We start from the raw sequence: 13,294 nt of genomic DNA on the forward strand, positions 1-13,294 counted from the left end.
ATGTCCATCTCATCCCCAGGCCTCTCAAAGGGAACACAGAGGGCTTGCCTGAAAAATCCCAGGGACAGAGGCGCCTGGTGGGCTACAGCCCTCTTTCACAGAGGGCTATTAATGGGTGCAAGTATGTCACAGGCTTTGCATTCTAAAATCACACATCTTTGGTGACTCTGAGTGCTGTCACTGAGCTTCTGGTTCTTTGGCGTGGAGTCCCCGAGACTGGACGGCACGTGTGCACACCCATGTCATTCTGGCATCTCTCTCTGCCATGGACACACTTTCTCTGAAGGTCTCTCTGCTTTCCCCTCCAGACCAGGGGCTCCTGGAGTCCGGGGCTGTCATCTTACTTGTCTGTGTTTCCCTCATGCCTGCCTCTCAGAGTGGCCGTAATAGCTGTTGCATTAATGACGAATGAACATGTAGACCAAGAGGGGGGATGCAGCTTTCTCTGGATCTAAAGGCAGGATTGAAAAAGAAAGGGAGACAGTGAGAGCCTCCACTTTCTGGCCACAAACCCAGTGCGATGTCCTGTGGTCCAGAATCAGAGTGCGTCCTCCTGCACACACTCTGAATCCCACTACTGCCTTCCTAGCTACCATGGCCCCGTGGCCAGGGCCATTGTCTGTGTTTGATTTCCCTCTCTCAGTAGAACACGCTTGGAGAGTTCCACTTTGTGCTTCCTTCTTCCCGCAGTACTAGCGACATGAATGTCCTATGACAGCCACACACAAGCCCCCAGTCTCTCACGCTTTCTGTCACGTGTACCCACGGCTCTAGGAACCGACTCTCAGTGTGGGTCTTTTCTTTTTTTTAACCAAAAAGGCAGAGATGATAATTATCTCCTCCCTTTCCCAACCTTGACTTTATTATTTTTTTTTTTTTAGAAAAGGTAAGTGTTTTATTGGATATTTGGGCATTTCTTTCAGTTAACTTGGTGGTGGGAACTGGAAAGTGAGTGGAATGAGTCCCAGAAATAAAGGACAAGTAATCAGTCAAACACAGAGTTAATCAGCTGCTCAAAGTGTCAGAGAATGAGTGGCTTATAAACAACAGAAACTTATTTCTCACAGTTCAGGAGCCTGGAAGTCTGAGATCTGGGTGCCAGTATGGTCAGGTTCTGGGGAGGGTCTTCTGAGTTTCAGACTTCTGATTTATTATACCCTTGAATGGGAGAAAGAGAGTGAGCTAGGCTCTCTGGCCTCTTATTGTTTTTTTTTTTTTTTTTTTTGCTTTCTTTTTAAACTATCATTTTATTGTGTTAAAAATGAATGTAAAATAAAAATTTGCCATTTTAACTACATGATGCAGTAATTCTACTCCTAGGATATGTTATACCTCAAAGAATAAAATACAGAATTCAAACAGATATATACCAATGTTCTTGGCAGTGTTGTTCACAATAATCTAAACGTGAAACAACCAAGTACCTGTCAAAAGGTGAATGGATGAATAAAATGTGGCATAGTGATACAATGGAATAGATCCAGGGAATTTGAGCCTGTCTTCCAATCCACAGGTCGATGTCCTTTTGTTTCCTTATTCTTCTATGGGACATTTCTTCCTGTCTCTCTATCTTTCTCAGACTGCAACTGCCTTATCCCTTATCACAGGTTCTGAGGGGCAAGGAACTAAGGACAGAGAGGTGCTCCCCGATAGGATCAGGATTAAGCCGCCTGTGTGTCCCCAGGGCAGGAGAGAGCCAGCTTTGCATTGTCTGTATGGTGAGAGAGGCACAGACTGCGTGAACTGGGCACCATTCTAGCTGCGATGAAAGGAGGGGAAGGCTCAGGGTGTACCATCCCCACCCCAAAGCTTCTGCCCCCAGGCCACCTGGTGGGTCCACAGCTCCTGGCTGTGCACTCAGGCTGAAGCATCGACTTTTTCTCCTTGAGCACCTGCCATTCGAAACCATTGGGATGTAGAAGACACACACACACACACACAAACACACACGCACACATTGGTGTTTTCAGCTCTGCTGGAGCCTGTAACACAGAGCTCCCTGAAGCCAGCCTGTGCTGGCACCGACCAGGGTGAGACCAAGGGCTGTGAAGAAGATGAGGGTAGAGTTGAAGGATGCAGCCAATAGCCAAGGAGTCAGTGTTTACAAGCTTCCTGGGGCCTCAGCTTCCCCAGCTCTCAGAGAGGGCCCCCCACTCCCCAACGGCCTTACATGTGTTTTGTAAGAACCTCATAAACTGTCACCTGCTAAGTGCCTGACACTGTTCCAAAGGCTTTAATTTTAGAATTCATTCATTACTCACTGCTATCCTATGAAATAGGGACCATTATTAGCCCCTAGTTTCACATAAGAAATGGAAGCACCGAGAGGTTAAATAGCTTACCCAAGGACACACAGCTATAAGTAGCAGAGGTGGGATTGAAATCCTGGCAATCTGGCACCAGGGTCCGTGCTCAAAGCTACCACACTATACTGCCTTGTGTGAAATGTAAGTGCTTTACATAGTCAAAAGTGTCATACACATGCATTCTTACAAATGAAGTCAAAGGGAGATGCTGTTGCTTGGGAGATATTATTGACTCAGTCCACAAACTCCGGGACTGTTTAGGTGGGCAGAGGAAACAGCTCTCCACCAATGTCAGATGGGAAGTTGGTGCATAAATGCTCTAAGATGTGCCCCCCATCCTCTCCCTGAGGAGCCAGAGGGACTAAGCACCCACAGCAGCAACCACTCATGAATATACCTTTGACTGACTGCCTTCCCCTCCTTGCCACCCTTTGCTACCCCTTTCTGTGCTTCCTGGATCACCTCCCATAGAAATGACTCACACTTCAATCCTATCTCAGACTCTGTAGATAGACAGGTAATATAACCAACCCCCTTTAACAGTTGGGGAAACTGAGCTCCCAAAGCATTCAGAGATAAAGCCTGGTTCTCTCAAATCTCAGAGTCTGAGATGCCTACTTCACATGGCTCTGGGGTTCCTTGGGACACTGACATGCTGTGGGCAACAAAGGGAGATGGTTGGAGATTTTTCACTGTCAACAAAGGCATAGTCACAATTCCTTAGAGTTGCAGTCCATGACTTCTGGGGACCAGTGCCCTACCTGTGATACTGTGACAATAAGGTGTTATTTCCAAACCTTATTGATTGCACATCACATCCATAAAACACTGCAAGTTGCTCCATTAGTTGTATAACACTTACAAATTACATCTATGTGCTTCTAAGTTGTATAAATACATATAACTGTACTAACATGATATGTACACACTATGGTCAATTGAATTATCAGTTCCAAACCTTGACTCCTTTGTAGTAGTATTGTATACTCGCATCCGTATACCCTTGCCATGAACTCATGAGAGTTAGTGTGTACATCCTCACCCCTTGGCTTTGGGCTTGAAGCTGTGACTTGCTTTGGCCAATGTGATGTTAGTGGATGTGATGCTTCTAGGCAAACCAAAGCCTCCATGGTTCAGACGTAGTGCTGGAGACATGGCAGTGGTAGGCCAGACTGAAGCCCAGTGAGGTGAGATGGGGACACTTCACAAATGTATTGACCAGAGAAGTCACCAAGGCTGGTCTGCCTGAGAAACAGAGGTGCCCAAGGGCTAAAGGGAGGGAGAGGTGGGGCCCAGCTGAACCAGGGTGGTGCCTAAACTTGGTCTGAAATAGTTCTTGAGCATCAATTCAGAAAATCTTACCACAGTTGCCATGAAGGGTTATTTCACTGGGAGCTGGGGAACTGGAATGGTTCTTCAGAGATGGGTTGAGAACACCAAAATTTCTATTTCTTTTTTTTGCCGCACCTCACAGCATGTGGGATCTTAGCTCCCTGACCGGGGATCGAACTCGTGCCTCCTGCATCCCTGCATTAGGAGCACCAGGGAAGTCCCCAAGATTTCTAATTCCGTATCAATCTGTCACCAGGCCACCAGCAAGGGGTGTGCCCTAGGTGCTGTCTGCCACTGAGGCCATCTGTGAATGACTTGAGGGAGTCCGTGGCTGGAATGTGTCCACTTCACTGTTGGCATTCCCAGCTCTGGGCAACAAGTCCTTCCACAATGGGGGAGCTGGGTGGCTTGTCAGTGCATCCACCAGACTGTTTATGTGTGAGAGTGTGTCTGAGTGTTGAGCATGTTTTTGTGTATGTGTGTGTTCTCTGTCCTCTCTGTTGAATTTGGGTTCCAGCACTGAATTGCCTCAAGAGCCATTGGCCCCCACAGCTTCACTTTTGGTGCCAGTCTGCGCAGGGTCTGGATGGCAGAGCAGCTGTGAACAGCAAGCCTGTCCACAGAGGAGCTGCCAGACGGAGGCTCAGAGCCACCCATTGGCAGCTGGCGGGGCAAGGATTCGCGTCTGAGTCTGAGAGCCAACCGTGCAGGGCAGCCAAGTGTAGACACAGGGATGTGAGAAGACATCTTGCCAGTGAGCGACTCAGGCATGTGAAACGCTGAGAAGACAGACAGAAGGCTGAAGAAAGACACACATACATACACAGTGAGACAAGGAGAGAAACGTGGGGAGAGACAGAGTCCCACAGAGACTGCACAAATTCAGAAAGGATCAGAGAGAGACAGACGCCAGAGGACACGGAGAACAAGACCAAAAACCAGGGAAGAGAGGTGCAGAGAGAGCAAACAGAGAAACACGGAGGGAGCCAAGACAGAGACCCAGAAGAGAGACAGTGACTGACAGAGGGGTCCTCGGCTTCTCACCCTCTCCCGGATGAGGGCGTGACCAGGGGATGGCTTAGCTCCCTGCCAGCTCTCATTCCATATACTCAGAGGTTTCTGTTTTTAATGCAAATATCTAGCAAGTTTAATCTCTTCCATATCTTGATGCCACAGCATGAGAAAGATGTTCCCACTTAGGAGCGGATGGGAAATTGGAGAGATGGGACAGAGCCACTGATTAAGGAGTCATGGCAAGTTGGAACCAAATGGACCTTAGGGATCCTAGTGCCGTCAGACTCCTTAGTGTTGTAAATTAGAAAACCAGGAAGAACTCAACTGACCTGCCTTTTTTTTCTGATTTAAAAGAGATGCTTGGACATCAGTTGCTAAATTAAAAAAAAAAAAAATTTGAGGGAATCCCCTGGTGGTGCTTCCCTGGTGGCTCAGCTGGTAAAGAATCCACCTGCAATGCAGGGGACCTGGGTTCGATTCCTGGGTTGGGGAGATCCCCTGGAGAAGAGAAAGGCTACCCACTCCAGTATTCTGGCCTGGAGAATTCCATGGACTGTATAGTCCATGGGGTCGCAGAGTCGGACACAACTGAGCAAGTTTCACTTCACTTTTTTCTTGGTGGTGCAGTGTATAAAAATCTACCTGCCAAAGCAGGAGACACAGGTTCGATCCCTGGTCCAGGAAGATCCCACATGCCACAGAGCAATGTACATCCCAACTATTGAGCCCATGCTCTAGAGCCTGTGAGCCACAACTACTGAAGCCTGCAAGTACTGGAGCCCATGCTCTACAACAAGAGAAGTCATTGCAATGAGAAGCCCAAGCTCTGCAAGGAATAGCCCCACCTCACCACAATTAAAGAAAGCCCTCAAAAAGCAATGAAGACCCAGTGTAGCCAAAAAAAAAAAAAATGTTACAAATATGGAATCATAAGATATGTAGTGTGTGTGTGTGTGTGTGTTTAAGTTAATTTTGGGGACTTCCCTGGTGGTCCAGTGGTTAAGACTTCACATTTCCACTACAGAGGGAATAGGTTTAGTCCCTCATCCGGGAACTAAGATCCTGCGTGCTGCGTGGACAAATAAAATAAATAAATAAATAATTTAAAATTTTAAAAGTTAATGTTAGCATTTCCTGCTTAGTTACCATCCATGGTAGACTATGTGTTTGTCTTTCTATCCCTTGATGTGTTGCCTTCCTTGTGGACTCCCATCCCACACTGACGTGGGACTGGCAATGTGACTAGCATTGGCCAATGGGACGCCAGGAAGCGTGAAACAAGCAAAAGCTTAATGATTGCTTGCACACTGGGGCTTGCCTTCCCTTATTCTATATTCCATCTTGGAACCTAGCTGCCATGCGGGTAGAAGCCCAGACCATCTGGAGAGGCCACATGGAGGAGAATGGAGGCTCTGGACCACAGCCCCAGCTGAGCTCCCAGCTGGAAGCCAGCACCAACTTGCCAACCACATGAGCAAGCCCTCTTTCAGCCATAGTGGAGTCCCCACCCCCAGCTGACACTGCATGAAGTGGAGATGAATCTTCCCCACCCATCTCTGTTCGGATGGCAGAATTGTGAGCAAAGGAATGATTGCTGTTGTCTTAAGCCACTAATGATGAGGGTGGTTGGTTACCCAGCAACAGACAGCTGACAGACCTCATTCATTCTCAGAACAGTCTGGTCCCATTCCTTGGGTCTGACAGAATTCTTATTGGGGTCTCCATACTGCCTCACAGGGTTTCTTCCAGATATTCGAGTGCCTTCAATCCTATTCAGGTGAGGCAAAGGAACTGCTAAATGGCTTTCAAATTCCACCTTTGCAGTGATGGGTAAGTTGGTTCAGCGTGTATATGTCCTTTAGAACATAAGTTTGTTTTCTTTCCCAAGATAAATATCTATTTACATAGACAAATAAGGGCAGTTGAGATAGAAAGAGCTGATTTAGGTTTGCTTGCTTATCAGGTGCTTATGGGGTTTGAAAGCAACAAGGTCCCAAACCTAAAGGTTAATATTGTGACACTAAGAATCCATCAGTCAAGGGGTGAGGATGGGGGGACAGTTCGCATTAATTATTAGTCTGACTCTTAATTTGAATCCATGAAAATGCCAGCATGACGGAAGTGTTTGGGCTGAATGATAATTAGCAAGGCTGACATGTGCCTGAACGCAGCATTGTAGGAGAGGAGGACAGAGTCTACTGGCAGGGGATGGTTCTGGAGGCAGGCCTGGAGCTGGACAGGAAAGAAAAGCAAAAGTCATAACTGGAGGTCTTGGCCTTGGTTGCAGTCATCAGGGAAGGTTGGAGGAGAGGAAGTCCATGGAGCAGGGTAGGGAGAGCTGGTATTCTGTGGACCTGGGCCACAGGGGATGCAGTCTCTGGAGCATCCCTAGTATCACTGAGCAAACAAGGATTCTGTCTGAAGCCACTTGACTTCTGAATGTACCAATTGTTGCCTTTTGAGACATGAGCCAAGTTGACGATGCCTCCCTGTATCAAGATGTACAAATATCATATATTAATGCATATACATGGAATCTAGAAAAATGGTACTGATGAATCTATTTGCAGGGAAGGAATGGAGACACAGACATAGAGAATGGACTTTTGGACACAGTGGGGGAAGGATAGGATCGGACATATGGAGAGAGTAGCATTGACATATATACTCTACCATGTCTAAAATAGCTAGCTAGTGGGAAGCTGTAGTGTAACACAGGGAGCTCATCCCGGCGCTCTGTGATGACCTAGAGGGGTGGGATGGGGGTGGGGTGGCAGGAAGGCTCAAGAGGGAGGGGATATATGTATACTTATGGCTGTTTGACATTGTTGTACAGCAGAAACCAACACAACATTGTAAAGCATTTTTCCTCCAATTAAAAAATAAATTAAAAAAAAAGATACACAGTCTCATTGGAGGGCCCAGGATGTCCCATCAGACCATATATACCACCTGTCCTGCATATGGGTGAACCGAGCTCAGAGACTAGAGGGGCCTTGGTCAAAGTCACACAGCTGGCAAGGGACAGGACACCTAGGTCTCTAACTCCTTCCCTAAGGTGTCCTTTCCCCAGGCTCCTGTGTTTTAAAGCTCCCTGTAAATTAATTATCCTGCTGCATTTTCACCCTCTGACTGGGAGCAGGGCACTGAGCAGTTAGGCACTTCCCTGGCAGGGAGGAGGATGGGATGGTATGAGAAAGATGGATGTTGGTCACCTGGTTAAAAGGGGCTCAGCAATAACTGAAAAAGATAACTAGGAAATTGCTGTAATTTACAAGAACCCAGGTTCTTTTGCTCCAAAATTGCTTGTCTAAAATGCCACTGGAAAGTCATTTCTTTGGATGAAACATTTCTAACTTCCCATGGTCCTTTGAAAAATAGAAATGCTTCTGGAAGAGAGAAAATAATTAATTCACATCTTAGTATGAATTAACATAATTAATCTCACAGATGTGAATCCAGCATCTCCTTTGCTCCAGACCCCAGGACCCCAAAAGTGGAGTCCTTGCGTTGAGAGGCTCATCAGAGACAGACATATGAAAGCTGTACAAAAACTTCCCTTTGCTGAGCATCTGCCTGGTTCCAGACACTGCATAAAGAAACCCAGTTTGAACCAAACCCATCCCCCTTCACAGTGTTATCTCCAGGTAAAAAGAAATGTGATACCTTCATGAGGTTACATAGCCAGTGGGTGGTGAAGCTACAAGTAGCTCAACACGACTGAAGCCAAGGGTATGAGGGCAATCTGCCTGGGAAACTAAGTGAGGCAGGCAGGGCCAGCTCCCCCAGGGTGCTGCTAAAAAAATCTGGATTTTATCCTGAGCTTGTGGGAAATCCTTGGCAAATGTTAAGCAAAAGAGTGTTTGAAAAGACATAAAGTCCAGGACTCCTAGAGCAAAATCCTTAAGAACAAAGGCCCTGGTATTGGAGCTGGGTACCATTCTACTTCACAACTATTTATGTAACTGATTCATTGCTCTCTTTCCCCTTGGAATCCAAGTTCACTGAGGTCAAGTGAGGTCCAAGTTCACCATGTCTTCTTGATTGTAACTGTGACTGTGGCATCTGGTGTATAGGAGATGCTTATGGGATACTATTGGTTGCTCTTCAAAGTCCATTCTTCCTTTCCTCCTTGACACATAGGTAGCCAGGTAGAATTATCATTTCCTGCCTCCCTTGCAGCTAGCTGGCCTATGCAATTAAGTTGTCTGCAGCAGAATAAAAGTGGCAGATGTGTGTGGAATTTTGCCTAGCATGTTTTAAAAATTTCTTGTCCTGAAATTCCCATTTCACCTTCCCACAAGCTAGGACACAAATATGCCCCTGTCCAGGTTTTGCCCTCACAGATGAGAGCAACACCCTAGTGGGTGGAAGGGCACAAGAGCAAAGGATCTCCAATTCCTGAAGAACTGCATAGAATTGAGCTGCCTTGCAAACCTGGACCACTGACCTTAGAGCTGTAACATGATCAACAGACAAATCCCTCTGTTTTGTAAGCCATGCACTTAAGGTCCTTTTTCTTACAACTCCTGAGCCCTTACCTTAATTAATACAATGCTGAATAAATATTTTTTGCATGAATGAATAAAATACAGTTGCCTGGTGAGCAATGTGGGGGCGGCAGGCAAGGAAGTAGGGGCTCTGATCCCCACAAAGTCAAAAATCTGCATAGAAATCTACAGTCAACCCTCTGTATCTGTGTTTCCCCATCCACAGATTCAACCAAACTCAGATCACACTGTAGGACCCATTTACAGAGAAAAATGCACCTGTAAGCCAACCCACGCAGTTCAGACCCATGTTGTTCAAGGGTCCAAGGTATGTTGTTCTGCAAATGTTATGAAAATCTTCTATTATTTCTCCAACAAGTTCATACCTTGAGGGACTCTATCTCTGCCATCCCCAAAGCATCTAGGTTGGGGCTGGACTCTTGTTGAATTGAATTAAATAGAACAGACTTAATTCTAAATAGAATTAAACCAGCCATTTTAGTTGTCTGCTGTGCCAGAAAGGAAGAGGATTATCTCTAGACCAGTAATCGAGAGTTTAGGATGTGTGTAAGGCTCTTTGGGAGGAGTTACTAAGTGCAAAAAAAAAAAAAAACAAGTCAAAGTGGTATGATTAAGGTTAAAACCTCGTGGGTGACACTAGAAAATTTGGAGAATTACTGCTGGCAGAACTCAAGCATTTGCACAGCGGCTAAAAAGTCACAAGGGAGAAAGGGAAACTCTCTCTATGGAGAGAAGCATCATGCATTGAATTTAACAACGTTGCCACATGCACACACACAGGCACACACAAAACCCTGTTCTGCTGAGAACTCGTTAGTTACATCAGATGTGACATATGGGTGGGTAATATAGTCTGGAGCCTACATTTCTTTAATTAACCAATAGCAATCAGGAGCGAGGGCAATTCCAGGGGAATGGTAATTGTCTGGAAGTTCTGGATGCCTGCAGGCTGAGCCTCGGGCCAGAAACCCAGCCAGCTCTGTCCCCACAAAGCACACAGAGCCAAGGTCACCACTGCCATTTTCAACAAGGGCCTTTTTCAAAAAGGTTGAGATCACAGCTGATTGTTGTGGGCAAGGATTTCTTCTGTGATGCATACAGACTTAGGAGAGTGAGCGAGCTATAGGAGGCATCTCATGGTGCTACCGGAGGGAACTTATAATCTGTGGGGGCTCTAGGGACCAAATTCTGCAGGTGCTGGGTGACCAGTGACTGGGGGAGGGCAGTCCAACTCAGTGTCCTCTGGTTCAACAAGTGCTTACTGTATAACTAGCATATACAGGCTGGGGCTAGAAACACTTTTAAACATCTGAGAAGAAATACAAAACAAAACATCTTAATGCTGTGATAGCATCCACTGTGATTGTAAACTCCTCATGCATAGAGACTGCACTGTTTTTGTCTCAGTATATCCCACAGGACCTATCTCAAACTCTACAGGGACAAGGAGCTCAGTAAATGTTGAACTGAATTGAAGTTCATAGAGCGATGCCAACTAGACCACCAGTGTGTTGCTTTAAAAAGTATTTTGAGATCAGCTTTAATAAACTGATGAGAATGTCACATGAATTTTAGCCTGTAAACTGATGCTTTTAAAATGAGAGAAGGGTGTTTTGCCTCCTTAGAGTTGTTGAAATGGTTCCTTTACAATCATGCTCACATTCTCTGTTGGCTTGGCAGGCTCTTTTTTTCCCTGATAATGCAAAAGTAAACAAACATCTGCAGGGCCCCTCTCTGGATCATCACAAATTCCAAATAAGAACAGTCTGAATTAATGAGGTTTTTTATTTACTGTTCTAAGTGAAGTTGAAAGATAAACAGCTCTCTTTGTCTGAGCCAAAGGACAGTGAGCTCAGAACATTCCCAGGCTTAAGACAGGACACTTAACATCACTGAGGAGTTAAACTGCCAGAGAGGAAAGCAAGAAGGTGGTTCTGGGTCCCTGAACTTCCATAGAGAGACTCAAGCATTAATTTGAACTTGGAGGGAAGTTGAATCTTTGTTTCCATCACAGGTTGTGCTTTCAGAAAGCCAAGGTGGAGTTTGTGGGGCAAGAAGTTTGTTTGAGATAGACACCTGTGGAAAGGGGGAAGGAAGCAGCCATGGGGGGGTTGTGGTGCAGAAAGGGAGGAGCTAGCTGGTATGTGTGCCTAAGACTCAGCCAACCCAGCGGAGTGCTCTGGACAAGGATTGCCCATAAGAAGTCTCATGTTAAATGGCTGGCCCTTTACACTTCCCCACTGCTCAGCTGGTGGCTCAGACGGTAAAGAATCTGCCTGCAATGCAGGAGACATAGGAGATGCAAGTTCGATCCCTGGGTCAGGAAGATTCCCTGGAGGAAGGCATGGCAACCCACTCCAGCATTCTTGCCTGGAGAATCTCATGGACAGAGGAGCCTGGCGGGCTACAGTTCATGGGGTTGCAAAGAGTCGGACACAACTGAATCGACTTAGCACACATGCACAATCCCTTGGGATGGGCAGGAAGAGGAGAGATTGGCAGGGCAGAAGAGGGTTTTGAAAGATGAGCAGATGGGCATGAGAAGAACGGGAATATTCTAGGCAGGAGAACTACATGAATAAAGCTTGGAAGAAATATTTGCAAGATGTGTGTCTTAGTTTAGAGGTAAGGATTCAAGTGCAAGTAGTTTATTTGAGACATGATTCTAGAATATGCCAGTAGGAGAGTGGGGTTAGACAGACACGGCAGGGAAGATAGTCAGCAAAGGGAGTGTTATCACGCTACTTATCACTGTGAGCAACTAGAGAGCAATCCCTCTGTGAACCTCTGGGGTGCAGTATAGGACACACCTCCGTTATCCCAACCATGGAACAAGAGAGCTGGGGCATTGATCCACCAGATTTTGTCAGGCATGGGGAGAGGGAAGGGGCGTGAAGGACGTCAAGTCCTTGGCTCCTCCCCCTGGCCACATACACAGGCAGAGCAGGCTCCAGTGGCCAAAAGCTGTTAGGCAGAGAAGCAGGTGGCAGCGGTTGGAAATGGTCCACATTCACAAAAATGTTAAGTACCACAGTAGTATGGTTAGGACATGGGCAGGGGGGTGCTGGGAAACATTCTAGGGCTGATACCTGAAACAGCTCCATTAGAGAGGGAAGAACAGGCCTCATGAGGGGCTGAATAATGGCCTCCAAATAAGCTCTATGGAACCACTGCATCTGGGACTTTTTGATGGGGAAGGAGAGGCATGATGCCAGCCTTTTCCTGTCACCTGCCCCTTCCTTGTCACAGCTCACCCCAGAAGGTGTTAACTCCCCCACACCTCCAGGCTGTGTTCCTCAGCCTCTCCAGGAGCTTCCAGGGATACCAAAACCTCCGTGGTTCAGACCTGTCTCCAGCACCAGGCGGAAACCCAGTGAAGCGAGGTGGGGGTACTTCACAAATGCAGAGACAGGAGTAGTCATTGAGGCTTCTCTGCCTGAAAAACACAGGTGCCTGAGAGCTGGAGGGAGAGAGAGTTGGGGTCCAGCCGAACTGGGGTGGTGCCTCAACTTGACCTGAAATAGTTCTTGAGCATCAGTTCAGAAAATCAGACCAGAATCACCATGAAGGGTTATTGCACTGCATCCTCATGCAGAGTCAAAGCCTGAAATGTCACCTCCCCTCTTGCGTTGACCCTGAAACTGTCTGATGAGGCTGGAAAATTCTGGAGGTTAGCGCTGGCACGGACTGCTAGGGAAGCGATTCAGCGATCCTTCACTGGATCACGTAATGACAAGACTGGGTTAGAAGAAGACAGCCCCTCAGCTCAGAGGCAATGCATCTTCTAAGCTATCGAGGCTCATTCTGCAGATGGCCTTCTTCATCTTCTGGGAAGTTAGCAGAGTGATACAGAGCTTCCCTGTGTGCTCTTGGACCAAAACTATTGTCAGGAGAATGTGCCCGGGGCCAGCCTGTGAGAAGAAGAAAGATGTGAGGAGCAGAGCCCAGTCACCTCAGTCACACCCAAGGAAGCCCTTCTAGATCAGCAGCTAACAGGCAGACCCTCAGACATACGAGGGAGCCCAGCCAAGGTCAGCAGAGCCATCCAGCTGATCCATAGCAAACCCAGCTGAGAGCAGCTGAGCCCAGCCCAGAGTAGCCGAAACTTGCAGACCTAGTAATGAAATAAAT

The sequence above is a fragment of the Moschus berezovskii genome, chromosome X (genome assembly GCF_049115385.1).
Source record: "Moschus berezovskii isolate FMDL1 chromosome X, NW_MosBer_1.0, whole genome shotgun sequence".
In the NCBI taxonomy this organism is placed as follows: domain Eukaryota; kingdom Metazoa; phylum Chordata; class Mammalia; order Artiodactyla; family Moschidae; genus Moschus; species Moschus berezovskii.